A 25,340-nucleotide genomic window follows, 5' to 3' on the forward strand; every position below is an offset into this window, starting at 1 on the left:
AAGTCATTCAAAGAGAGCTGTCCCCATAGAGCCACTGTCAGTTTGTACATTAAGCGTACGTTCGCTTTTGTGTCGATTTCACTTTTAAGAAACCCATGTTAGGCTCGACAATTCGAGAAATAGTTGAACAGTGTGTAGGAATTTTTACGGTTTCCTTCGGTTTTGTACTTTTAGTTATTTTACCCTTCAAGTGTGTGGGTGAAATTATTTAAAATAACACGGTTACAGCTAAAAGCCAGGTTAATTCTAGTCCCTGTCCACTTGGATGTGTGGGAGATGGGGCATATGTTGTTTTTTTTAATGTGTAAACTGAGTATAAACTGACTTTTTGAGTTAAATGCTAGACAGAATGTAAAGCCCAAGGAAGGACAGAATGACAAAGAGGGTGATTGTTTTTATTATGAGTACTTAGCATCAACAGGAAAAATAATAGAGAAAAATTTCAGTGAAACTTATACTGAAAAGCATCAACCCTTTTTCTAGCTAAGACAAGTGCCCCTTGTCCCCATATCATAAATACCTGAATTGATGTTCTTTTTAAACTGCTTCTTTTCATTTTGTGAGATTAGGGGATTAGACTGTGACTGGATACGTATAAACACTTCTGCCTAGACTAAAAACATTCAATTAATATGTAACGTGGAAATTACAATAAAGTGTCCTGGAAATTATAAATTTGCTTCGTTTGTTTTCTTTGGCTTTGATGCTTGAAATGTATTTTTGCCACTCTTCTGTGGTCTGTGCTTTTTCTTTCAGACTTGGTTCCTCTTTGGGCATTGGTTCATAAGAAATGCATGAAAGAGCATAGAGACTGATACTTTGTCAAATAAATTAAATATCTTGATAAATTTCATAGTTTTAATTCTAGAAGCTTAAATCCTAAACCCACACCTGTACTTAGCCAATTTAGTTTTTGGTTAAGAAGTAGAATTCATCTTGAAAAAGACTGCCATGTTAAAAAAAAATCTATGAAATATTTATTAGGTTGAGTCACTTATTTGTGACTTTTCTGCCTTCTCTTGGATGTCTATGATGTATTAAAGCCAGTCTGGGGATGATACATAGGTTGGCTCAGCAAAGTCATGGGACTGCAAAAATTCACTCCTGTTCAGTTATATGAGTTTGGCAAAGGCTGTTTTACTATTCACGCTCCATTGCTCCAAAGCATATGCGAACACACTTTCAGGAGGTGCTATTTTCACACATTTTAAAGTGAGTTTGGGTTAACTGAATGACTGTAACAAGAATTTTAAAAGGAAAGTGAGCTTGACCATCTCATACAGGAAATGCTTTTGAAAATGTCATTTAAAAGTGGCTACTTTGTGCACGTATTTAGGTATTGATTCTCCTCTAATAGTCCACCCACTGGATTTCTTTTTCATGGAATTAAACAGAAAAAATGAGACACCCTTTTGACCATTGTGGATATGTTGAAATGATGGTGGAAGAATAATAACTATTATTTAGCAGGGCTTGGCTGTGTCATGTATTCTACCAAACAATGAATTTAGAAGAGCCACTGAACATGACCAAGGGGAGAATGAAAGTTCACTTAAGTGGAAAGAGCACTGTATCTTATTTTCATTTATCTTAAAGTCATTTTTGAGGTGGACGGTGGAAAAATTCAGGAAAGTTTCTTAAAAGCAGTGTTTGATTATGGAAGTGAAATAACTATAATCACTTGACAGTGCCTTAGTAACCAGAACCCATTTTCTTTCTGTTTTACATATTTAATAGCATTGTGTACTTATTAGTGTGGCTTGGTGCTGGGGGTCACAAGACAGAAATAGGCACATTGCTTTTCTTTTTTTTCCTCAGAGTTATTAGGATCGTGGTGTCATGAGCAGTGCTGTTTCAGGTCCTGTCTCTGTCCACCAGAAGACGTGCTTTCGACAGTGGTACATTCTCCCGTGGGAAAGCACACCGTTTTCATCCCTTCCCAGGACCTTTCTGTCAAAATGTGTGTCACTGGTGAAATCTGCCTTTTATAGGCTTAGAAGTTCTAGCTTCATCAGTGACCCTTCCACTCTGGAAGGTTATTAGAGATTTCCAGTGATCTATCTGTTTCAGGTTTGTCGGGGAGGATGTCACTATAGGAAAAGGCTGTGTGGATACAAATTCTTCACTGTTGCTGCTGTTTCTTGGAGTACCTACCTCATTGCGAAGAGGTAGCAGTAGCTGGGACTTGGGAGGACAGTGGAAATCTGTTTAGTGGAAGACAGGTAACATTTGTGTTCAAAGTGAGGAATGAATTACTGAATCCTTGGTCTCAGTTGCACAGCCACACTTGCCCACAGAACTAAGATTCAAGACGTGATAAAAAAATGACTTTAGGTGCATTTTACTGTTCAAAGTCAGAGTTCTTAGATTTATATTGAATAGATGGGAACACAGCCACGTTATAGGAAACCATTTGCTACCATAAAGGGATCCACTGTGCCAGGTGTCGAGCCAGTTAGACTCCAGAACCGTCGCTCTCAACCTGCACATTCGAATCACTGAAGAATTGTTTAAAATATGGACGCCAGGGTCCCAACCCCAGAGATTCTGATTTAATTGGTCTTGGACGGGGCCTGGGCATCAGGATTATTAAAAGCTCTCCAGGTGATTTTAACATGCAGCTGAAGAGGAGAACCAGTGGTTGTATTCGACGAGGCCTTTCTCCTGAGATTCTGATTAACTTGGTCTGGGGTGGTTCCTGGGTACTCGGATTTTATGAGCACCCTGGGTGATTTTTGGTAAACAGCTAGTTTGGGAAACACTTGCAGTGTGGTCTGCAGAAGACATCACCTGGGAACTTGTTTGAAATGTAGGTTCACAGACCCCCGCCTCAGACCTGCTGAATTTGAATCTGCAGTTTAACAAGCTCCGCAGGTGATTCTTATGCACATTAAAGTTTGGGGAGGAGTGGTTCTCGAACTTTAGGGTACATCATAAGCTCCTGTAGTGCTTGTTAAAACACAAATTGCTGGGCCCCATTCCCAGAGTTTCTGATTCAGTCGGTCTGGGGTGGGGCCGTGAATTTGCATTTCTAACAAGCTCCCTGGTGATGCTGCTGCTACAGTTCCCAGGACCACAAGTTGAGACCCACTGGGTTAGAGAGTGGTGAAGACCTGAATAAAGTAGTTGAGCAACTGTAAGGGAAGGGCAGTTTTCACTGTCAGTTTCCAATATAAAACTTCCTGCTTCCGTGTTAGTATATTTTATCGTGGTCTTTCTAACTTAGCACCAGGGAGATTGAAGGCTGCCAAGATCATCATAAGAGTCTGAGGTTCTTGGTTTGGTTTCAGTCCGAGGTGGGGTTGGCAGGGAGGAAACCCTCACCTGGAAACCTGCGGTACAATTTTAGGTCTTTTTTTTTCAGAAATTGTTAAATGTGGGGGGCACATTTTAGGAATTAAAAGCAGCTCAAGTATATCTTTAAGTGAGTTGTATTGATTTTAGTAAGTCAAGTCCCCCTCTGTTCCCATAAAAAATGCTTTGATGATTAGTTCGCTTAAATAACATGTTGTGATGAGATTTTGAAAGCTTTTACTTATGCTTACGCTTGCTAGACTGCATTTTAAGAATTTCCCTCATTAACAAAGAAATATAAAAGGATCCTGCTAAGGGACTGGGACTGTTCAGTCTTTATATCTTTAATGCTGTGTTGCATGTCACATCCCGTGAACTTTTAATTTTAATCTTCTTACCACCTTTGAAGTTAATGCAGTACTACATTCTGTATAGACCATAGCACATAAATATGTTTTACTATTAAACATCAATAAGTGTGGTTTTTCCATTGCAGTGAACAAAATGTATTTTTTAAAAATCCACTCCTGGACATGCAGATTTTGAGAGACTCTGATCAGGTGTTTGAACAATTACCTTTTTCTTGTCGCAGTAGTCAAATTACTGTTTTTCTGTGTGCTTGGGAGGAATTGGGTTGCTCTAGGGAGGTGAGAGGTAGGCACTTTGTTTCACCAGAACAGTAACAATCCTATCGCATGTTAGTAAAAAAGATGATTTGATAATGCAGCTCAGGTCAAAGTGATATTAAATCAGCATTTTAAACACAAACTATTATACTTCTAGTATGTCTTTTTTGGATGAAGACTGACCAGAATGGCCAGAAGGTGTACATGTTTCTTGCAGATGATGCTACTAAGCCATTACAGATTTCCTTATCTATGCTAGTGTAGTGGTCATAATGGATAGTTATTCTTTTTAGAAAAAAATTGTCTGAAAAATTGTTGAGCATTTTTGGATGTATTATATGGGTTGTTTTTCAACAGTGTTGATTTCCACTGGAAGGCAATCCGGTGTCCTGTCTTACTGATAGAAAAGAAAGCAGGCATGCCCCCAGTTGTCATTTATGCTGTAAAAACCATCAGTGACTGAAATGGTAGGATGTAGAAATATAAATTACAAAATTATTTTTATATCCATGCATAAAGGTGTACGTAGGGCAAGGTATATTTAGTTACAAAGGAAAACTCATTGCTTATTTTACCTTCTCCCCCATGTGGCCAAAGGGAGTGATAATCTAGCTCATGATTTTTCTTGCTTATGTATTGTGTTTGTGCTGTGTTCAGGTCCCAGTTAGTGGGTAGCAACCAAGAAGGAACTTCTGCTGGGATCTCTCAGTCCAGTGGGAAGAAGGACCACTACTGAGAAAGAGAAAAATGCTCTGTTAGCCCATGCATAAGTTGCTTTTTTCTAGTATGTGTTTCTCAGAAACATACTAACATTCACATTGTTGTCTTTAAAAGACTATACACTTTTTGAAATTGTATTTGCGTTAAAACACTATACCCTATTACGGCAATTTATTATAATTTTGAAGTCAGTTGTGCTTCCCATTAACAGAACATCTTTTTGAGAATGTATATGTGTGAAACACTAAAACTTGTGCAATGAGATTAGTCAAAGTTCCCTATTTCAATAGGCGTTTTTCTGTTCTCTCCATGTCACACATGCTTGCCTGTTTTAAAGCAGCACAATGACCAGGGCTTTTGCATTTAAATTTTCTTAAATAGTCTTTTTTTCCCCCAACTTGTGTAATAATGTCTCTTTTTGATACTGTTCTGAATCAATTAAGCTAAGTGAGTGAGGACCAGCAGTAAAACCCAGGGGCTGCCAAGAATGGACCTTCAGTGTGTAAGCTGTCTTTCCACAATCAGTAATTGGGCAGTCGCTCACAGGACACTGGAAACAGTGTGGGAAGCCAGTGGTTGTGTAGGTGGGAAGAGTAGATTCCCAACAGTAAACTTATTTAGAGTTGAGCTTCTGTAGTTAGTGTTGCTAAGAGCAAAAATGAAACACAAGCTTATGTAGTAGAAAGAAAAACGCCCATAGGAAAAAGTATGGGGCAATAATATAGCTGGTTGGGCGGGGTGTATTTTATGTTTGGTCCAACTGTAAGTGGCATCTTTTCTATCAAGTGTGGGTGTATTTTCTACAGCTTTTAATGTATCATACTTTCAAACTTGCTCAACCTTAAAAATGTTAGTGTTGTGTAGCTGAGTGGAAATTATATGTCACTGGGGAAAAAACCCGTTTTTTTTTTCTGTTTGTTTGTTTTTTTAGCATGTACATTATGCTGAGTTCCGTGGATGGAAACTAGAGAAATAGAAGAAATAGTTCTATCCTCACAGAACTCACAGTCTTGTTCAAGATATGATACCGATATCAGAGTTTCTTAAAATGCTTACAGAGCAATGTATACATGATTACAGGTGAATTAGATACATGAAAAATGTTGTACCTAAGCATGGTAATGACATGGGGTAAAAGGAGTGGTCAGGAAGAAGGCTTTTGGGAGAGGACAACTTTTGAGCCAACCTTTTAAATGGCAGAAGTACAGAGACTTGGTAAGAGTGGGTATGACCAGTAGATCTGGAAGTCTTACTTGGTTGTTCTCAGACCAGTTGCTGTCACCGCCACACCCCTTGCCAGAGCACTTGGGGATTCCCAGCAGCTGTCTTCAGTCAGCAACTTGCACACTCAGCATTCGCCATACCAATCCCCTTGCTCTGGTCTCTAAGATCATAAAACTTCAAGGAAATGGAAAGTAGCCTTTTGTCCTGGGAACCCTCTGGGAATGCTGGATAAGACATATTGGATCTGATTATAGTTTCCCATGTTAGGAAGGGAACAGAATTTGCAGACGAGCCCTCTAGAATGTAGGATGAATTGGAAGGAGAAGAGTCTCAAGGTAGGGGAGCCCAGCGAGGCTTAAGGTGATGAGGGCAGGAGGAAAACTGGCGTTGCAAAAGTAGGGAATGCACCCCAGGGACAGAGTTTGTGAATAAAGGAATGTTGAAAAATCAAGAAGTAGAAGAAGTTGTCGGTGTATGCAGAGACTCGCACCCTAGGACCAGGTTTTGTGTAGGAGTGGAAAGATTGCAGCTCACCTGTTTTTTGGTTTCCATCATTGCCTCTTCTTTTCTTGGCTCTGTGCCTAGCTGTTCTTGTGCTCAGGAAAAGTTTGTTCAACAGCTCTGTTGGAATGGCCATGAAATTTGATCCCAAGTGTAAGAACCTACCCCGCCCACCTTTCACCTATTCCCAACTGTTATCTAATTTGAGAGAAAGGAGAAGACATGTTGGTTTGATCGAGTTTGGATCACATATAAAGATAACTGAGAGAGCTCTTGGATGAGGATCTGAAATCAGGTGATTGCATGTGAGTAAAGAGGCATTGCAGAAAAAAAGAAATCTACGAAATTCCCATTGCTGGGGCAAGTGAGGCTTTGAACATAATTCAGAGTTTGTAAGTCTGAGGAACCCGGAGGATGGTGGTGTCAGTTAAAAACATGGTGGGGGAGGGGATGGGACGAAACAAATAGTTGGTCACATGAAATCAGATTTCTTAATATGTATATTTCAAGTGTTGGCAGTTAGCAAATGTCATTTCTTTTTTAATTAACAGAACCACAGAGCAGCAAAGAGCTATTGTGATGATTTGGTTTGGTTGGTCTCTTGGGATCTCTCCAGCCTCCCGGTCTCCCCAGTCAGTGACTTTGAACTGCCGAAATGGGTAGAGATCAGTGATAGTTTTAAGCTTTGTCTTGCTAGTAAAAATACCTGACAGAATGTTGGGTTTCCCTAATGTAGGTTTATACATTTTCTCAGTCTTCGGGCTTATGAATTTGAAAGCACTCAGTGACTCTTATATTTCCTTATGTGTTTATCACAGCACAGTTGTCAACAAAATAGAGCCTCGTGGAGGACCATCTCAGAAACTTGTATTGGGTTGGCCAAAAAGTTCGTTCAGGTTTTTCCGTATGATCGTACAGAAAAACCCAAACGAACTTTTTGGCCAACCAATAGTTTCAGGCCTTGGATTAAAGGAAATTTGTGAAGGACTGAAAGTACTGTCTGGTACTAGATTCTAGGTCCTATGTCCTCAAGCTTAGAAAATAATCAAGCTGGATCTGTTTTGCAGCTTTGCCCAGCAGTGAAAGGGAGATGTTATCAGTGGACAGGATTAGCCATATTGCTTTGTGATCTTTGCGATCTTCAGTGGATAGGCAAATGTGAAAAGTTCTGCTTGAGTCCAGGCCTGCTAATATTAGTTTTTAAAATAAGGTCTGTGATAGTCTTGATGATTCTTGCCTTTCCCCTGTTTCATTTTACAGATAATCCACACTGTGACCCAAAGCCACATGCAATGCTGGGAGAGCACAGTTGACTGTATTATGCAATATCCTGCCAGAAGATGCTGACCAGCTCTCTAGTAATGGAAAGTAGTGAGACTGACTTAACTGCCTATGTAGCTCGCCTTGCCATTCCATATACTTTCTGTAAGCATATGACACACAATTCTAGTAACATATCTTATAGTGAGATCTTGGATTGCTGCAAGGTGGTGACACCAGATTCACTGCTTTGCTTCAGGCACTGGTGGATCTTTGAGTCGTTCTCATAGTATGGGATCTATGAAAAATCGGTTTTGGTGCTGTCAGCCCAACGGCCACAGCACTGTGTCTGCCTCAAAGAAATGCTCATGTGCTAGTCACGTTGGTGTGTTTCTTCTCCGTGACAGTAGTATTGCTTATGTAGCCTAAAGACCACGTGGTTAGGTATAGGTGGTTTGGGTACAAATAAGTTACATCTCTGGTACAACTTGGACCTCAGTACAAACCTCATTGTAGTAAGACAAATACCCTCTGTATCCTGATTTTGAACAACAGTGAGGTAAGTGTTTAGCTGCTGGGTGCTCTTTTCACTTTTTTTTTTTTTAAGGTGGTAAGTGGAAGACAGTGTTGGTGATTTATTCACTAAAGAAGAATCTCATGAAGTCTTCTGGCCTTTTTTCTATGTTAGAGTATTGCTCTCGATGCATTTCATGAAGTCCCCCATGATTAAAACAAACAAACTCCCACGCTTAGTTTCCATTAGAAACAAAAAACTTGCCAGTAGGTTGGCCAGGTACTTGATTTTGTGGAATAACTCTTTGATGGCAGAAGTAGGGGGCTAGGCAGTCAGTGGTTGAAAATGTTTGTTCATTTCCTGGATCCATCTACCCCACACCCTTGTCAATTAAAAAAACCCCCACAAGAACAAATGGGAATGATACTGCCTCTATTTCTCTGACACTGATGAGGTGATAGGTGGTTTGTGGTGTATTTTACTCTACGAAGTCCTCTAACCATTGCCCTGTTGGGCAAGTTGTTTTGCAGAAATCCACCCTTCCACACAGAAAGCATGGCTCTGTGGAGACAGAGAGTCACACAGGGCTGGAGGCAGGAGTAGGGGGCATGTGGGAATCAGTGAAGGAGAAAAATGAGATTGTTGTCAAGTGAGGTGATGCCTGGATTCAGGGCAGATAAAGAGACCAAGTGTGGAGTCTGGAGCAGGACTGCTGCAAGAGGCGTATTTTACATGATACAAACCTAGGTGTCCCTCCCTTAGGACCAAGAGTCGTGGCACTCTGGTTAAAAAGAAATGATTCCTATCAGCAACAGATGCACAGAATGAAGTTTAATAACGTAAGAGGACTTGCGTACGGGTCCCCCGAGTGCTTCCTAGAGACCACATTGAAAACCCTTCACATCGTGTCCTCAGAATGAGGCCTCTGGGTAAGTTTGGGAGCCGGGGGACAAGTAGCTTAAGTATAGTCCAAATGGATAAATGTAGCCACTCTCTGGTCATTATCCTTTTTTTCCTTGATTTATCCTCGAACATAGTTATAAATCCTCAGGTATTCAGATGTGTCTTATTTTTAGGCATGTGTATTTAGGTATTAATAGCCTCTCCTTAGATGTATGATATTTCTTTTACATAGCTTGCTGCTCATAGTTATTCTCCATCACAGAGATTATGGAACAGATACTATGAAAGGAGAGCCAGATGTAATGTCTGATTGCAGAATGCAGTCATAGGAAGGCATCCTACTGAGTATACTTGGCTCTTCTGTACCTTATCTCCAGTGTCTCTTAACGGGACCCACTATGGTCGATTTAATTTGCAAATTACACTCTCAGAGGTAACTGGGGTATCAGCTATTTTTGGCTAATGAATTTCTCTTCAATCATATAGATGTATACTGATTTTAGCAAGTTTATTTTTATTGTGGTAAAAAACACCTAACGTGTGATCGAACCTGTTAACACGTTTTGTAAGTGTACAGTACTGTTAACTATAAGCACCATGTTTAGCTTACTTTTCAAAAGTACGTAATGGTGGCTCTACCTCAAGCCAGTAAGTTTTCATAGGAATGTTGAGAATCTTTTAAAGATCTTACCAACCCACGTTAGAGATGCATGAAGCCTATCCCCACTTCGTCCCAGCTTACCCTTCCCCCCTTACAGGAGAGCCTAATTTAGGCTTTGAAGTATTATTTTTCCAAACTTACTGAAATTTATGAGTAAACTAGATTAAAGGCATTAGAGGCAGAAACAACCATTTTTAAAAAACATTTCAAACTAGTAGCATTTCAGTTAGTATTTGACCTGGCATTTATCATTTGCTTTGTTAGTCGACTTAATACCAACTACCTGTATTTGAACAGAGCTTGATTTTCTAGCTTTCCTTTTAGGTCGTTATCTCATCCTCTGTTCTTCAGGGCTTTCTAACGAATTAGCTAATAATAATATAAGGAAACATCTTTGACAGGTCAGAGCTTGGCCCTTGTTCACCCACTTTTAAAGGTGGAAGGAGGGACCAAAGCATTAAAGGAGAACATTAGTTTTGACAGTTACTCCTGATATTTCTGAGAAAATGTGTTTTCTAGAGAGATGGAAAATTGGAAGACACCTTGCCTCATGGGATATTATAAGTAAGGCCTTTCAGTCCATGTGTGTGCATATAAACTGGTTAAGCACTTTTTGAAATTGCTTCTTATAGTGTACACATTTGTTTCTAATGGAGAGCTCACATCTCAATGTGGTAGTGGCATCTGTGAAATAATAGGTATGGTAAAGTCATGGGTCTTGAAAGTTGTTTATTTGCCCTGTTGTCTACGCAACCAGTATGAGGTTCTTTACCATTAGCAGAGGTGCAGACATTTTTAAGTAATAGCACTGAATTGTAATGCATTAATTTGAATTTTGGAGCAGTTTCTTACTTCTTCCATTTAGAGATGCCTCTGCACTTCTAAAGGAGAAAACAGAAATTCCACCATGATTATCCCTTTGCTTATAGACATTTAAAAATGAATATTTGTTCAAGCTTCAGGATTTATTTGCCAGCATTATCTTAAGACAGTGTGTTTTACCTCGAAACCTATCTCTTATTCTAAGCTAGTACTGCTCTTCATATTATGGTTAATTCTGATATTTCAGTTCAACAAGTGATATAACTGTTGTGGGCAGAACACTGGTAGGCTCCTTTTTGGGTGCGGGTGAGTGATCTACAAAATAGACATAAGCCATGCTTCCTGCCTTTAAAAAAGCTTGCAGTCATATTGAGGAGACAAGATTCAGGAAACAAGTAATGAGGTCACATATGACTTAATGGCCAAGTGAGTGATGGAGACAACGAGGTCTGTAGGGAGTTTGGACAAAGACTAATGTGGGCTGGGGTTATAGGAGGGCTTCGTGGACAAAGTAGGATTCGGGCTGGATAGGCCTTTTTCATAGATAGATCAAGCATTCTAGACAGGGAAACAACTTAAAGATACAGAGGTCAGAATGAGCATTAGACAGTAGTCAATGGGTGCCACAAAGGTAGTTTGAAGTGGGGGAGATCCTAGCAAGAAAGGGGATCCATCACGGGACTGTTGCTGTAATTCAGGCATTGGGAAATGAAGGTCTGCCAGTTGGCAATTTTTAACTGTTAATGGCTTGTGAATTGCCTCTGTCTTGGTATAGTTTCCCTTTTGTCCAGTTAATTATGCCTCAGCAGGTTCTTTAATGTCACGAATGTCATGAAGCCTGGACAAGAGACTGGGAAATAACACAAGTAGGAGTCTGCTGTGTAGACAAAGTACTTTCATTCATCAGTAGACATTCAGCATAAGTCAGTTAGATTAACATTGGTTTTATCACCCTTTGCTGAGTGCCTTCTATGTACGGTGTTCTTTTTTTTTCTTCTAAACTTCAGTATCTCAAACATAAAGCTGGGGGAATTGAATAGCTGCAAAGATTATGTAATTGAAAAAATAAACCACCCTAATTATTATAGAATTAAATGGCTTTAAGCCACTTTTTTCCTCCATAAATTAATGAAGAAATGTTACTTGGATGTTGCAAATGTAACCCACATAAGGTAGGTACTGGGAATTATAATAATTATAGGAGAATTGTGTACTAATTATTGAATGATGTTATTTATTAAATTAGCTTTAGATTAGTCTAGTGGGTGTATCCTTATGGTTCTTTTTTTAATTTTTTTTTTTTTTTTTGGCTGCGTCGGGTCTTCGTTGTTGCGTGTGGGCTTTCTCTAGTCGTGGTGAGCGGGGGCTACTCTTCGCTACAGTGTGCGGGCTTCTCATTGCAGAGCATGGGCTCTAGGCACGCGGGCTTCAGTAGTTGTGGCTCGCGGGCTCTAGGGCGCAGGCTCAGTAGTTGTGGTGCACAGGTTTAGATGCTCCACAGCATGTGGGATCTTCCCAGACCAGGACTCGAACCCGTGTCCCCTGCATTAGCAGGTGGATTCTTAACCACTGCACCACCAGGGAAGCCCCTCCTTATGGTTCTTAACATACCCTATTCGAGAGTGCTACAACTCTTAAGACACAAACTATATAAGCAAAATCTTTAAAGGTTTTATAGTATTATTTAGAAACAAAACTCTAAAATAGTTTCCTGAATTACAATAGAACAGCATATTTTTATTTTTTGTTGAACAGTTGCTCTTTGAAGACAAAAGAGCAAAATTCTCAGTCTTTTGTTGAAAATTTGTCTTTAATGTTATTAAGATATAAGTTTAGAACCCCCAAATTCTTCTTCAGTGATCACTGTAAAATTTTATTTTAGTAACTCACTTTTTTTGTTCTCTAGAATATGTTTCAGAATATAAGGAAATTATTTCACAACTCTGAGACTGATCTCTGACAGGTTCTAGCCACATAAGCATGAATGTTGTGCCAGCATACTCAGGAAGTAAAAAGCAACACTAGCACAATGCTTATGAACAGTGTTCTCTATGTAGTCAGTTTATGTTTATAAGTAGACCAGCTCTCCCTGATGTCATAGCCTTGAATTATGAATAATCTGTAACTTGAATTATCTGTTACTACAGTGAGGTGAAGATATACCAGATGTTAAAAGAAAATAGGGGTAGTGAAATATTTTTGAATCAACTTTTTTGGAGAAGAGATGGATTTTGGCCTATATAGGTGATCATAGACCCCTGCCACAAAGTAGGGTAGGAGGCCAAATGGAATCCAGTGGTTCTTAGGACAGACCACACAGAGGTCCCTGATCACTCTCAGTATGCCTAAAATCTTTATTGACAAAGGTGCATGCCCACGCCAGGGGAAAGAGAGGTAATTTTGTTTATACAGGGTTGAACCACTTAGATGCCAATTTCATTTTTCACAGGCTTCAAACAATAGTCATATTAAATGGGCAGTGGCCTCCATAGTGTAGAGCACAATCGAGGAAAAAAAAGTCAGTGGTTTTCCATTTTGGCTGTGGCAAGAGAACAAGCAAATCCCGTTTTAAAGTGAAACAATGGGTGTAGGTCCAAAGGGTCCTGGTTCCTGTCTCCAATGGGCTGTTCTTAGAACCTTTGCTGTGTTTATTTCAGTTCAACCTAGAGAAATTCTGGTCAGTTTTTACAGAAGAGGAGCATTTTAGCCTTGAAGCTTTCTTTCACTTTCATGAAGAGTTATAATTATTTGCCATCCCATAATAACCATTCGTTAACCCTTTATTAACTTAAATAACTTACACGAGCCCAGCAGGGCCACTGGTGCTTTCCTGTTCTCAGAATTGTTGTTATATTTATTTGAATACTTTTGTCTCCCAATCTCTCCCACCCCAAAATTGAAGCACAAATCTGGGAGGATCCTTCTCTTCCCCTTCCTCAACATAATTTTTCTATGGAGCTTCATCATTTTTGAAAGCAGTAGTCTTGAATATCTGAAGGCTTGGTAGCAACTGCATAATATATAGAATTTTGAACACCTAAATCCTAGCAGTGTTTAACCACTCTGCATTATCTAGAAAGCTATTTACTGGCCCTGCTAGTTTTCCAATTTGGGGAGGTGGTGGAGTGATGGTGGTAGAGAGGTTGTGAATTTATGACTTCCAAGTTTTTTCAAACAGTGGATTTGAATATCTAAAGGAGTACATAAGCACTGTTTAACTGGACTGATTTTGAATTCAGGGCAGTGCTAGATTTCAAAGATTTCTAGGTTTTCCAGGCAGTTTAAAAGCAGAGAATAAGCGAGATGTTCCATTGTGCTCCTTCCTGTGCTTCACCTGAAAGTGGGTATCTTTTTCTCTATGTGTATAACTGACATCATAAGATCTTTGTGGATTTATTTGATATTGTTTGTTATTTGGAGACTGACCTGGCTACATGTAGCTGTACGCAGGAGGGTAAGAACATGTGTTTATTGTTCTCAAGGAGGTATGGCACAGGCTTTAATCACCTGCTTATCTTTTACCTATGATTCCATTCTTATAGAAGATTGGAATGCTTGGAAGGCTATTTGGTACTATTTACTTATTTTTTTCTACTGTTTTGTTTTAAACTCTAGGTTTCCATATGTTTAGATAAATGCTTCTTTCTTTCCTAGTATTTCTGCAGTCAGGAGTTTTTAATCTATTGCCTAAGAATGCATTTTGGGGGGGAGTCAGCAAACACACTGAATATCCTACATTTGGTGAACCAAAGGAATACCTTTGTTTGTTTTTATGGAAATTCTTGATGTGTCTGTTCTCCCATTAATATAATTTAGATGAAGAGACGCAGGTTTGAAGAAGCCTGACCCAAGGGATTATGAGTTATCCTGAAAGCACAAATAATATTTTCACATGTAATTTCCCTCATAAAATGTTTTATGGCAGACTTGTTTATGTCATAGAACTGAGTCAAAGCTGAATTCAACACATTAGTCTCTATCCAAAATTAATATCTTCTGGCTAAGAACCAACACTGCTTTACGACTCTTAAAGCATTTCCTTATATTAATCATCAGCAGTAGAAATTTGCTTTATTTGGGGACCATTTATTTTCAAAAACAATTTTTTATCACTTCCTGAGTTATTGCGTAGTTTACAATGCAAAGAAAACATCCAGCGCAGGGTTGGATGATAGGATAGACTTACTAACTTAGCAACCCATTCACACATATTGGCCTTAAAGTACGTAAGATTCAAATTATTTATATTAATGTCAGCGAAATGAAAAATTATTTAATCAAGGACTGTAATGCTTGCTCATAAATTCCTAAAATTGCAGATTCTAAGTCCATGAGTTCTAAAGATACATAGTAGTGAAAACGTATCATGTTATATACCTTTATCATATGTTCATGCTGGTTTTTAAAACTATGTATAGACTAGAATAGTGAAACTATGAATGAATGATAGCATCGTAAATAGCACTGAGACTACTGTTGTTGTTGATTTTTATGAGTGAATTCCTCTATATTGAAGATTTGGTCAATTTAAATTGTTTTTCTCAGAGAAGAGCTTAATGACTTTGTAATCACTTGTACTGTGTTTTAAACATTAAGCCAGTGATACTCAACAGTTTTTTTCCAGCAACATGCCTCTCTGCCCTGCAGCATGACCCCCAAACCCAGAGTCTCATGTACAAATTCTGGGTGCTAATTTGAGGGGTAGGGAAGTTATATGGAAAGCTTTATGTGTTGGTTCTCATTCTCTGCACCACCGCCCCCATGCCCCCGCAACATATACAATACACACAAGGGTGTGAGCAGGTCGTTTTTCTGCAGCTAAACTTATTCAGGACCCCCAGAACTCTCCAAATGAAGAAGCGCTTATAATATGTTTGATATCTCCTAATTTAGTATTAGGATAATGCTATCATTGTTCTCAGACTCTTTCACAACTTGTAATTTGGTTTGGCAACATGATAATGAATAGTCAGTTGTACGTGATGAAATAGTAAATGTTCTATTAAAATGAGTTTTTAAAGTGTTTATGTTTCTTTATAAAAGTCAAGATTTAGAGCTTGTAATCACTGTCTTCCTCGTTTCGTCTAAGAAATACAGTGAGACCTTTTCTTAGTAACCTTTCATCTGTTATGACTCTAGGCATTGAATTAGATGCTATGCCTTCAGTCCCACCATGACTTGGATAAGTCATAGTCTCTCATGTTCTGTTATGTAAAACTAAAATATGTGAATCTTTAAAAAGAAGCAATATTTTAAAAATACTTAAATGTAGCCAAATGTTTATAACAGTAAATGCATTTTTTTCATGTCTGTTATCAAAAAACATATATTTCCTTGTAGTCGGCACAGGTAAAATGAAATGTAAATATAGGTTGGTCATATTTTACCTCTTCAAATTTTATAGATATTCACGAATACTTTAACCTAGAAATTTATGTGTAGATATCACCAGGGATCCCACATGTTTTGCTGGGCAGTTTTAAGAGCTGAAGGTTACAGTCTTTTTGGAAGACACCAGTTCCAGAAAGATTTTCAAACTCAAAGAAGGGATTTCGGAATATTGGAGTAAGGACCTCAGAAAATCTGCTCATCTAAAAAAGCGACATGAAAACTGGCAAAAATTTTCAAAATCAACTTTCTTTGGAATTCTGGAAATTAACCAAAGACTTCTAACAACCTTAGGAGCATTTATTTATTCATTAAAAACAGCCTATTTTCAGTAAGAACAGTGAATATTGTGTTTTAACTTGTCCTAATCCTACCTCACTTTCCCCAGTTCCATAAGGAAACCAGCAACCTTGCAAACACAGTAGCTATGAAAACCAGTAGCCACTGGAAGGGTCCAGCTCCCCAAATATCCCTGTCCCCATAGAACTGTAACTGTTTGACCTGTCTGGCAGCTCCATGAAAAGGCCTCATTCACAAGGCTTGTCTTAACTTGATGTGACTCATCCTTGCTTAGTGGAAAAGTCTTATCCTCAGGACATTTGTTTAAAACAGTTAGGGGCAATTGTTTAACATTGCATCTGCCTGAGGTAGTGATACCAGGAGGGGCAAAGAAGGGGCTGGTCAAAAAACTCAAAAGAAGGATCTGGAGATGAAATAGGGAGCTTTAAAAAACTCCAGTATATTCCTGGGTATCTACAAGGCCATACACATGTGCAGGGCTGGGTGCATGCCCAGGAAAGATCTGAGGAGGCCCTGTTTGCTCACCTCTGGCTGACCTTGAAAATCTGCAGAAGTAGGAAATGAAGACCAAGGCAGAGTTGTAAACTGCCAGAGCATTGAAGGCATGTCTCAACACACACAGGATCCCTTGGCAAGGGGTGAAAGATCTATTGGTTCAAGACATTTTAGAAAAATCTCTGTCCAATCATTAGCTGACCTCTAAGCTAACTGAGCAGAGACTTCCAGTGACCACATATGGCAGGGAATACAGACTTTACAGAATTCTTCCAGGGACGTCCCCAAACAAACAAATAGCAACAGCAACAACAAACCTTATATTCAAAGGAAATCATGCCTGAACAATTAAAGGAACGTTGTGAATGTCTTGCCAAATAAAGAATATCAATAGATAGAAATTATTTTTAAAAGAACCAAATGGAAAATCTGGAGTTGAAAATTTTAATAACTGAAATAAAAAATTTACTAAAGTGGTTCAACAGCAGATATGAGCTGGCAGAATTAAGAATCAGCAAACTTGATGATAGATTGAGATTATACTGTCTGAGGAACAAAAAGAAAAAAAGGGTGAAGAAAAATGAGCAGATCCCTGAGGCCTGTGGGACACCATCAAATATACCAGCATACATATAATAGGAGTCCCAGAATGAGAAGTGGGGGAGCAGAAAGAGTATTTGAAGGAACAATGGCTGAAAACTCCCCAAATTGATGAAAGCATTAATCTGCAACATCCAAGAAGCTCAACAAACTCAAAGTAAGATGAACTTAAAGTAGGAAAAATTCACAAGGATCCACACCTGGATGCACGATAGTTAAATTGTTGAAAGACAAAAACTAAGAGAATCTTAGAAGCAGCAAGAGGTAAGGAACATATCACAGACAAGGGAGTCTCAATAAGATTAATAGCTGATTTATCATCAGAAACCATGGTGGCCAGAAGGGCAGTGGGATGAGGTATTTAAGTGCTGAAAGAAATGGATTGTCAGCCAAGAATCCTATATCTAGCAAAACTATCCAACATAAATGAAGGAAAAATTAGCATACTCCCAGATAAATAGAAACTGAGAATTTGTTGCTACAGATCTGCTCTTCAAGAAATACTAAAAGGAGTCCTTCAGGCTGAAATGAAAGGACACTAGATAGTAAGTTGGATGCACACGAAGGAATAAAGAGCCCTGGTAAACATAACTACATAGATAAACATAAAAGGCAGCGTAAAGGTATCTTTGTAACCCTTCTCCTATTTGATTTAAGAGAGCTGCATAAAGCAATAATTCTAAAATTGTTGATGGGTTTATCACGTATAAAGAGGTAATCTGAATGACAATAATAGCTTAACGGAGAGGGGGAGGGACAGAGATTTTGTATACTGTTGACATTGGCTGGTATTAACCTGAACTAGATTTTTTAAAGTTAAGATGTTAAAACGGTTCCCAGGGCAGCCATTAAGAAAATGACTCAAACTGGAGGTAAGAATTTGGTAGTTAATTTTAGAAATCTCAGTGCTTTGACATGCAGGTTAGATTCTGGGAGAGAGATTACAGATTATTTTCAAAGTTAAGTTTTATTTGACAATTTCTTTTATATGCTGTAAACAAGTACATTATCTATGTAGAATATTTTGGGTTCTTTGTAAGACCTTAATAAAATACTAAAAAGAACTTCATAATGATCATTCTCAGAACGTTCCCATGAATTAGGAGTTCGTTCTTATTCCAGTTTCTAAGATGAGAAAACTACACCAGAGTGTTTAAGCCTTGCCTATTTCTTCTTAGTATGATTTCTAACATGGTGAGAATTATAATACTCAAGCATTGGTTTTATAACATATCCCTCCTCTCTCCTAAAAGTGCTTAATGGCATATATTTATTTATTAAAAATTTTTTTTTACATCTTTATTGGAGTATAATTGCTTTACAATTGTGTGTTAGTTTCTGCTTTCTAACAAAGTGAATCAGTTATACATATACATATGTTCCCATATCTCTTCCCTCTTGCGTCTCCCTCCCTCCCACCCTCCCTATCCCACCCCTCTAGGTGGTCACAAAGCACCGAGCTGATCTCCCTGTGCTATGTGGCTGCTTCCCACTAGCTATCTACCTTATGTTTGGTAGTGTATATATGTCCATGCCACTCTCGCACTTTGTCACAGCTTACCCTTCCCCCTCCCCATATCCTCAAGTCCATTCTCTAGTAGGTCTGTGTCTTTATTCCCGTCTTACCCCTAGGTTCTTCATGAGATTTTTTTCCCTTAGATTCCATATATATGTGTTAGCATACGGTATTTGTCTTTCTCTCTCTGACTTATTTTTGATATTAAAATTAATACGTTTAATAATTTTATGACACCCCTCCGGGAACTGGAGACAATTAAAAAATCTCTCACTAAGCTTGCTTGCCTCTCTTTGAGAACTAATTCCCAGAGGCCTTCAATCTGATGTGCAGTATCTGTCAAAAACCATGTATATCTATTGCCCAGAAAGTTGGTTTTAGCTCAGGTGGAGTCTCTTTAGAGACTTGAGAAAAATTACGTTTTTTCTGAAATAAGTATGGCACATCAATAAAAAAGTTGAATCATTTTAATAGAAATGTCTGAATTTTAGAAGTGAATTATCTGTCAATGGGCAGATTCAATGCATCCTTGAAAAAGTTAATTCAAATAAATATTTCTTAAGAATTTTATATGTCCAAGGCACTGTGGGAGATTCAAAGAGAAGTAAAATGTGGTTCCTGCCCTCATCAAGGCTTACTATTAAGGACAAGTATGAAGGATTGTAACATGATGAAAAAAAGTTGGCTTTTATATTAATGCTTGCTTTAAAAATAAGAATTATAATAGAGTTTTAGTATAACCTGACCTTTTGGAACTTAACATAACCTAACTCACCTAATGAATTACAGAGTAGACTAACAAAGTTCCAGATAATAAAACCCGTTATAACTTATAATATCAATGATTTGTTCCTATGGGGAGAAAATCAGCTCTCATTTTGACTTGCTTTCAGTTCTCTTTATTTGAGGAAGAGGTAATGTGGCAGGCAAAATGATGAAAGGCTCTGAGCAGTTTTGAATGGATCTTGACCCTGCTGCAAGTAACACGAAACAAGCACTGCACTGCTTCTGGGGACTGGCTGTCAGGATCAAGGATGTCCAGCAGGCAAAACAAGATTCCTTGTAAGTAGGAAGCTATTGAATGGGTGCTCTCGGAAGGGACTACCATCTTCTTCTCTCTCCCCTTAGGGATCTTAGTCTCCATATTTAGCAATTGTTTATCAAGTTTAAAGAGCGAGTAGCGTAGCAATTTCATAGTAATGTTTCAGCTTAGAAGCAAGCTGTACATGGTTGAGGAAGGGAGAAAGGCTACGGTTCTAGTATACAGATCAAGAAGGTGCTGGTTCCACCTCCATGAAGTCAGAGCAACATTCTCAAGGATGTTATGATAGCATAATTTCTTTCTATGACAGACTTGTAAAAGTCTTTTTATTTGCCCTCACAACAAACCCACTGTGCTATTTTAAGCAAATTAGTTAGTTTTACATTAAATGGTATTTTTAAAGTTATTTAATTTTTAAATTATGAAATGTTAATTAAATGAACTGTCTTCAAAGATGACTGACCTAGATATTAGTTACTGTGGGAATAATGAGATAGATAAGGCTTCCCTGCCCTTAAGAAGTTTATACTCTAGTAAGGGAGCTAAGTTATGCACTGAGACAACTGTACTACAAATAAGTCTTACCTTATAGAGGGAGGGACAAATAAACCCTATAGAAGTTAGGGAGTGAGGAGCCTGGATGGGAGATTTTAGCTAAGATGGCTGAAGTGTCATCTTGTTCATTGACATACAGATGTTAAAATAAAAATGAAATTTATAAATCACCCATATTTCCACGAAAAATCTTGCCTTCACTGGAATAAACCTGCATCTTTTTGAGCATTGGTGTCAACAGTTGCTGACCTGGGAATGACTGATGCTAATGAGAAGCTAATTTTTTAAGCATCATTCCCGGGGCAGAATCAGTGGTAAAGAATCCGTCTAGGTGTGGGGTTTTAAGAGTAAGTCAAAAGGAAGGGCCAAGATAAAAGGTCAAATTAATTCAAGAAAATCTGTGTCCCAAGATATGCCAGACATTGTGCCAGGAACGGCTAATGCTGTGGTCCCTTGCCCCGGAAGGAGCTAGCTCACAGTCTAGCAGGAGGATGCACGCAGTGCTGGGTCAATGGAAGAACCTATCCCTAGATCCCATCCCATAACCCCTGGGCCTTTTAAACTGGGTGGAGGGGGAATACATCAGATGGAAGGGATACTTTAAAACCTTCTGGCAGGAAAACTGTGTCCCTGGAATAAACTTTTTTTGAAGAGGTAGTATGTGTACATGGTATGAAATTCAAACAGCACAAGAGGACAGTAAGATGTACGTCTCTGGGCTTCACTGGTGGCGCAGTGGTTGAGAGTCCGCCTGCCGATGCAGGGGACAAAAAAAAAAAGATGTACGTCTCCTTCCCACCCCTCTCAGCTGCCCAGTTCCCCTCCTCTGCTGCCACCAGTTTCTTGTGTACCTTTATAGAGATAGTCTATGCATATACTAGCATTTGTGTACATATGCGTACCCTTTTTTTTGCACAAAGAGTAGCATACTATACATACTATTCTACACTTTTTTTGCAGTTAAGAGTCAGTCTTGGAGATACTTCTACATCAGCACACTGAGAAATGCCTGGTTCTTCTATTTTTTTCTTTTAGCTTTTTATTTTGAAATAATTATAGACTCACGGGATGTTGCAAACGTAGTACAGAGAGATCCCATGTACCCATCACCCAGCTTCTCCCACAGGTGATATCGTCCTTAACTGTAGTGTATTATCAACACCAAGAAACTGACCGCCACAATATAATTAAGTAGACTCCAGTGCCTGTTTCTGTTTAATGCCTGCAAGGTATCCTGGTGTATGGATGTACCATAGTTTATTTAATTAGTCCTTTATCTGTGAACATTTAGATTGTAGCATTGCTGGCAGCGGGAAAGACAGGAGACAATAATTATCCATGTATTCAGGGCCACTGCTAGCACGTACGTTGCCTTTGTGTGAATTTGAAAAAAGTGCCCTCCCTGGGTGGATGCAGCACCATAGGTGCATGGCTTGGAAAGCAGAATATAACCTGGGTAACTGCATTTAGCATCACTGCACGTATATCTCTTTGCACCTAAGTGGGAATCCATATGTGGGATAATGGAGTGTAATTGAAAATCTACAGCATATGGCATCAGTGGTCCAATTTCAAACTTTGAAGCTGTCTTCCTTCCGACTTGGCACGTCCTCATCACCCCTCCCCAATATCTCAGTCATTGAATATTTTCTATTATTTGTATATGTGTCCTTCTCCCACATTGAATGGTAAGCTCCTTTGATAGCAGAGACCTCATGTCTTCATCTTTGTAGCTTCCTTCCCTTTCCCTCCTCACTCCATTATTACCTACATAGATAGAATATTGTTTTATATAAAAGGGTTGAGTAAATTTTTGTTTAAATTTTTTCTTAAGGCAAGGAAGTTAAGAGCAGTGAATTTTTTAATCTGCCTGTCGGTACTTGAAGAGGTGTCACGAAGTTTTAAAATAAAAATTATTTCGAATGAAAATACCCACATATACTGCATTTGCAGGAGAGAAAAAGAGTGTGTCATTAAGTCAATCAACTAATGGGTGCTGCAATTTCAAAAATATTAAGCATTAAAGTATTAAAAGGAAGAAAATAAAGTAACTGAAGTCCTTGTGAAATTTTAAGCCAGTTATTGGGTTTTGGTTCCACCGAATATTGAAATGTGGGAATAAGGATAATCCTTCATAAGGGCATTTTAAGAACTCATAATGTGTACAAAAGAATTATATACCGTTACAGATAAAAGAAAGCATTCTAAAGCTCTATCGCAAAGAACCTGAAGTAGTTTATATGTATTATACGCTTATGTTCAAAAGTACAGTTCTGAGAAGTTGCATAAATCTTGTGCCCTAAAAATATGCAGTGTCATCAGGTCTTCCCTTTGTATGCCATTGATTTAGGATTAAAATTGTCCATTTTTACCACCGGGCTTTTTTTTACTCCCAAGCACTAGAAATGTTTTATGAAGTTTTAATTACATTAAGTATTCATTAAAACTTACATCATTAGAACCATACGTGGTACATATCAGTACCGTTATAAACATACAAAGAAGAATGGAAATGTACTGTTTTTTAAACCATCTTCTATTGTGTAGAGTTTACATTCACAATGTAACTAAATATAATTTAGCCGACTAACCATACAACCTAATTGGCATAAATCTTATACAAGTAACAAGTTAAAATAGATAATAGGAGTTGCAGAATAACTTGATTCTGAAGATTAAGCCCATGGCATAGGCAGTGAATGGACTTGACATCCATTTTACACAATTATGTATGCTTGTGTATAATATTTAAGGAGGTGAGGGTTGAGGAAGTCGTACTGAATAAAAGTGGGGGGAAATGCTCACAGTGAGGTATCAAGTGAGAATTGCTTTGCCAGCAGCACATATTTTTTCATTATAGGGAGAGACTGTTACTAGAAGAGAATTGAAGAAAACATTTGTTTTCCTTGATTATTTGCTGTAAATAATTTTTTTGTAACCAAATCAACAAACTACTGTGGGTTCATTTTGAGATAGAACATTGTTATCTCGAGGCTTTGTTATCCTGATGTTAACTGTAATGGGTTTTTACCTGTATTCCAGGAAACAAAGCAAGTTGGATTGATTCCAGTAGGTTTTATTTTCCAGCTTTTGTGCTAAAATCAGATTGTTTTCGACTCTGAATCATGGTTCTATAAATTCTTGGCTATACTAAGTAAATTACAGTATATCTTCCAGTACAATTATAAGAATGCTGTAACATGCAGGATCCTTTTCTTGAGTGTTTTTATGATTAAAGATTCATTTCCTCCTGAACTTGGCTGGATAGGTTTTCATTCAGCTAGTATTGAAGATCACTGTCAACTACCACTTGAATGCCCTCTGTGTACTTGACAGTTTACTGTGGACAAATAGGAGTTTAAAGAATGGTTTGGTTTGGCAAGCTTTCTTATAAGGGACGAATAGAATGGGCATGTTTACTTGGTAAGTATGTGTTTTTATGCACACATACATTTCATGTTAATCTTAGCCTGGAAACTTTCAGTATACAGTTCATAGAATAATTTACCAACTTGCTTTTCCACTGGGACATATGTAAGTAAGCATCTTTTCTACTTAACTAAGCAGGTGGCTATTTCTATGGCTACGAGGTACGTCTCAATTTATAATATAACTTGATGTAATTAAAGTTTATCAATACATATATATATGTTATCACCTCTCATTATCCCTGCTTCTGTAAGGGACCTTAATGCAAATAGTGCCAAACAGTAATTTCCTTGCCTCCTTTTCTTGACTTTCTCCCTCATTCTGTGAGCTGTCTGTATGTGCTTTCCCTACCATGCTCCAGTGACTTCACTGGAGTGGCCATGCCCTAGGCCAGTAACTGAAAGAGGGGAAACGGCCACAGGTGGATGATGGGAGTTGGGTATTCACGATTATACGTGAGAATGGGGGAGGCATATTAGTTATGTTGAGGTTAATGGACTTATTTGTTGGAAAAGGATTCATGGAAGATTTTGAATTATGTTTCAAATCATAAGAACTTAGAATTCGATTTGGGGGGAGGGCATTAGACATTTCAACCAGCGAGGATCACAGAGTTGACTGAGTAGTTTTGTTCAGGGAGCTATCAGGAAATGAGGGTATTTGAGAAACCTTGAGTCAGGAGAGGGAAGAGTGGAAAGGCTTGAAATTAAAGCATTTGTTCATTCATTTTGACTTGATTTTTCTGACCTGTTGGGAATTATCGGTGTAGGAGTTATATGGTTGAATCAGTGTGAGAGATTGGTCACAGTTAAAACAGCCATTGTTGAAGGGAACATTGGAACAGTTAGCTCAGAGAGGACTCTGGTCTGCATAAAGATTAGCTGTGAAGTTAGGTTTGAGAGGAAAGAATAGGTACAAATCATAGTACAGGAAAGAAATGGTATAGTTTGGCATTTTACTGAATAATATGGGTGGTAATCTAGACATTCATGCTAGGGCTCTCACTGTTCATCCACAGAGAAGGGCTGCACCATTACTACCCAGTGGATTTTGGAGAGCTCTGTCAGCCATACACCAATGAAACCCTGCAGAGTAAGGTCTGTATTTTTGCCTCCAAGTATACTTCGGAGATCTCTGTTTTTTTCCCCACTTCTGAGGGCAGAATCTGACTCCTGAAATTCTGGTAGAACTTGTGGGGAGACGTCAAGAGCAATAATGTTTGCTGAGAACTTATGTGCCATGCACTCTTTTGGGTGTTTTACACACTTGCTTTTTCCCACCCTGTTTCTCCACCAAATCAAATCTTCTGTAAGGGTATATATGCAGCTGGGTGAGAAAGCCTCGTGCTGAGAGAGAATTCCCCACCCTGTCAAAGCCTTTGTCACCTAAAAAAGTCCAAAGATGATGGTGCTCCTTTGGCTCTTTGACCGGAAACTTTCTAGCCTTCCCCCTTCCTTTTATTCTACCTTCAATTTATGCTATCTGGTGGC

General features: G+C 38.6%; 1 protein-coding gene across 4 annotated transcripts in view; it reads left to right on the plus strand.

Annotated features, from left to right (window-relative positions):
- Positions 1–25,340, plus strand: part of AMMECR1 (AMMECR nuclear protein 1) — a 112,826-nt gene that overhangs the window by 931 nt on the left and 86,555 nt on the right. The window lies entirely within an intron of this gene.

The sequence above is a fragment of the Neophocaena asiaeorientalis genome, unplaced genomic scaffold, assembly GCF_003031525.2.
Source record: "Neophocaena asiaeorientalis asiaeorientalis breed wild unplaced genomic scaffold, Neophocaena_asiaeorientalis_V1.1 scaffold41, whole genome shotgun sequence".
Classification (NCBI taxonomy): domain Eukaryota; kingdom Metazoa; phylum Chordata; class Mammalia; order Artiodactyla; family Phocoenidae; genus Neophocaena; species Neophocaena asiaeorientalis.